A 4,176-nucleotide genomic window follows, 5' to 3' on the forward strand; every position below is an offset into this window, starting at 1 on the left:
ACTCCTTGTCAGGCAATCTCTGTTTCATGAAGCAGAGTGTAAGTGCTTTTCACAGAAAATTCCGTCTTTCTTATACTAAGTATTGTTTTTCCCAGATCCAGCATTGAAATATCTGTTATGTTAGTCTTAGGTTTTGGTCTTGATGTGAGTTTTCACCTTTTTTAGTGGCTTCAAGGGTGTTTAATGCAATGTTGGGAAAAGGTACAGAGAAAGAATGTGTAAAGGTTAGCAAAATCCTTTCTTTTTCTGTGGACAAAATTTACCTTGGATTAACTTTCTAATTATATTTCCCTAGAAACCTGTAAATGGCAGAATGTCAACTATGTAACTAGCAATGTTGTTTATAGTAAAAATAACCCTGATTGATAAATTTACCTTGACTAATTGTGAAGAACTACAAATTTCTGTGTAAAGCCAAAACTTTGGACTTTCCTGAATAACTCGATGTCATTTGTGGGGACCAGGAAGTTATGCTCATGAATGTTGTTTCTTATCTGGGGCATGGAGCATCTTATCCAAGATGATGATTGCTCATGTCCATAGGATCTCATTCTCTTCCACTCGAGCTATTATATGGGAGTGGTCAATGAAGACAAGCCTCTGGACTTGTGGATAGCTTTGAGAACCTATATAGTGATACCTATTCACCTATTCTAGTCTTGTGATTCCAAATGTCTAGATAGACTCAGGGACGAGCAACAGGAGCAATGCTGAACATTAAAAAAAAAAATTTTTTTAAAGCAGTTTTAGGTTCACAGCAAAATTGAGAGGAAAGTACAGAGATTACCCATATGCCTCCTGTCCCCACACATGCATAGTCTCTCCCATTATCAGCATCCCCCACCGGGGGGGTGCTGATAGGCTAAAGTCTGCAGGCGGTGACATGCTGAAGTCGGCTGTTAGAGTACATGGTCCAAGCTATTTGGAGGTGTCGAAGTATCCCCACATTATGGCTTCTTCTTCTTCTTCTTTTTTTTTTTTTAAATCCCAAGTTTCTTATACTTCTGTATCCATTCCATGGGGCATAGGTGGCTCCTGTGCATTTTGAAAAGGACTGGCCATAGGGAAGAGGTATGTTCCAGGGGTCTTGTTCCAGGCTTATTTATCCATAGCCACCTGAAGTTGCTATTGCATCATTTTTTTTTTTTTTTTTTGTGCCATTTTGGAAGTAGTCATGTGCAGGACTTTTTTGGGGGCATATGAATAGAAATGTATCTCAGCATATTGTTTTTTGAATTCTGTGTATTTTCTTTTATGAATATAAAAACATTCTAAGCATGGATCCATTTTTTTTTTTTTTTTTTTTGAGACAGAGTCTCGCTGTGTCGCCTAGGCTGGAGTGCAGTAGTGCGATCTCGGCTCACTGCAAGCTCCGTTTCCCGGGTTCGTGCCATTCTCCTGCCTCAGCCTCCCGAGTAGCTGGGGCTACAAGTGCCCACCACCATGCCTGGCTAATATTTTTTGTGTTTTTAGTAGAGACGGGGTTTCACCATGTTAGCCAGGATGGTCTCCATCTCCTGACTTTGTGATCCGCCCACCTCGGCCTCCCAAAGTGCTGGGATTACAGGCGTGAGCCACCGTGCCTGGCCAGGATCCATATGTTTTTATCAGACCTCCAAAGGTGGTCCATGGCACGCACACACAAAATGTGAGAATTCTTGCTTTCAGCCTTCTTCTAATATATTTAGTCTCAATATTCTTGAGTTTCCCATACCTACCTGGATGTTTCTAAACTCACTTAAGGTTTGAGCAGAAGTACAGGGGCATAGGGAGAGAGAGATATGAGAATCCAAGTAACTGACTTCTTGGCTGTAGCTTTTTCTTCTTTTATTTCTTTTATAACACTTTAACCTGGAAGGGGTAGACTTTCTGCTTCTGTGTTAGCAATTCTCAACCCACTTGGTTTCATGACTCCTTTATACTTGTAGAAATTTTCGAGGACCCTAAATAAATTTGATTTGTTTGGGTTATAGTTATCAATGTTTGCCATATAAGAAATTAAAGCAGGGCCGGGCGCGGTGGCTCAAGCCTGTAATCCCAGCACTTTGGGAGGCCGAGGCGGGTGGATCACGAGGTCAGGAGATCGAGACTATCCTGGCTAACATGGTGAAACCCCGTCTCTACTAAAAATACAAAAAACTAGCCGGGCGTGGTGGCGGGCGCCTGTAGTCTCAGCTACTTGGGAGGCTGAGGCGGGAGAATGGCGTGAACCCGGGAGGCGGAGCTTGCAGTGAGCCGAGATCACGCCACTGCACTCCAGCCTGGGAGACACAGCGAGACTCCGTCTCAAAAAAAAAAAAAAAAAAAAAAAAAAAGAAATTAAAGCAGAAATTTTAATAATATTCATTATAGTACATACCATATCTTATGAAATATATTTTTCAAAATAAAACACCATTGATGAAAAAAATGGCATTATTTTATGTTTTTGCAATTCCCTTTAATGTCTGGCTAAGTAGAAGATAGCTTAAATAGTAACTCATATTTGCTTCTGTATTCAGTTAGTTGGAATTTCATATATAATGTAGCCCCTGGAAAACTCCACTCTCTACTTATGACAGTGTGAGAATGAAATAAGCACAAAATGTTTTAGCACATTATGGAAATAGTTTTGACCTCACAGATCTCCTGAAAAGGTCTTGAGGATCCTCAGGGGGTCTCTAGGCCACACTTTGAGAACCGCTATTTTGTGCCTTATATAGCAAGCCTCAGGGCCTACCCATCTTAGTCAAAAGGAGTGCATCCTGCATGCCCTCTCTGCCCTATGGTCTAAGCCCTTTAGACTTTTTCCTGACATGTTCTTGGAAGTAAATCAATTTAGAAAATACTAAGCCTAGCTTTCAAGACTTGCTTTAAGATCCTATTTTGACTCCCAGAAGGTGAATATGAACTTTTCCTTTCATTTGTGTAAGTGCTATAATAAATGTTCTCAAGGCACATGGATATCCCTGACAGAATATGGGGTGATTTATCACAAAGAAATGCAAAAAGTGGAAAGTGGAAAAATGAAAGTTCCTGTTATTTTGTTATAGTAAAGCAATCTAGCTTGTTTTGCTTGCTTTGTTTCAAATTTGCTTTTCTGGGCTCACCTGGACTTCTTACTCCTTTTTAATTTTTAAAATTAAGTTACTAATTAATTATTTTTTATTTTATTATTTATTTATTTATTTTGAGATGGAGTCTTGCTCTGTTGCCCAGGCTGGAGTACAGTGGTAGGATCTCAGCTCACTGCAACCTCTGCCTCCTGGGTTTAAGTGATTCTCCTGCCTCAGCCTCCCAAGTAGCTAGGATTACAGGTGCATGCCACCATGCCCAGCTAATTTTTGTATTTTCACCAGAGAGAGGGTTTCACCATGTTGGCCAGGCTGGTCTCCAACTCCTGACCTCAGGTGATCCACCTGCCTTGGCCTCCCAGAGTGCTGGGATTATAGGTGTGAGCCACCGTGCCAGACCCCTTTTTAAATTTTAAAATAATTTCAAGCGTATAGAAAAGTTGTAAGTACAGTACAAGATGCTCAAAAAAAGCCTATTTGAATGGGTCATTCCTTAAATACTGTACTGTGTATTTCCTACAAATTAGAACATTCTCCTATTACTGCAAAATAACCATGAAAATCAGGAAATTTACATCGATGCATTATACTGCCTCCAGTCTCCGGATCCGAATCAAATTTTGCCAATTGTCTCAATAATACCATGTATAACAAAAAATCTGGTTCACAATCCTGTGGTGTATGGAGCTGTCATATCTCTTTTTTAGTTTTTTCTTGACTTTCATGGCCTTGACACTTTTTAAAAAAAAGTATGAAACACTTCACAAATTTGTGTGTCGTCCGTGTTCAGGGGCCATGCTAACCTTCTCTGTATTGTTCCAGTTTTAGTATATGTGCTGCCAAGGTGAGTGCCCTTGTCATTCTTGAAGATTTATAGGCCAGTTATTAAGTACTATATCCCTCAGTTTGGATTTGTTTCCTCATGATTAGATTCAAGCTATGCAATTTTGGCATAAATATCACAGAAGTAATTCTGTGTTTTCTCATTATATCCTATCAGTTGTCACATGATATTTCTATATTCCCTTACTGATGCTTACTTTGATCACTTGATTAAGGTGATAGCCACTAGGATTCAACAATGTAATGTTATTCTTTTCCTCTTTGTAATAAGTAAGTATTT

The 4,176-nt window shown here is 39.7% G+C and overlaps 1 non-coding gene across 1 annotated transcript; it reads right to left on the reverse strand.

The window, feature by feature from the left end:
* Positions 1-3,798: 3,798 nt before the first annotated feature.
* LOC114679759 (U6 spliceosomal RNA) lies at positions 3,799-3,905 on the reverse strand. Its single transcript, XR_003731871.1, has one exon. It is a non-coding gene; the product is annotated as a U6 spliceosomal RNA (small nuclear RNA).
* Positions 3,906-4,176: the final 271 nt, after the last annotated feature.

The sequence above is a fragment of the Macaca mulatta genome, chromosome 7 (assembly GCF_049350105.2).
Source record: "Macaca mulatta isolate MMU2019108-1 chromosome 7, T2T-MMU8v2.0, whole genome shotgun sequence".
Classification (NCBI taxonomy): Eukaryota; Metazoa; Chordata; class Mammalia; order Primates; family Cercopithecidae; genus Macaca; species Macaca mulatta.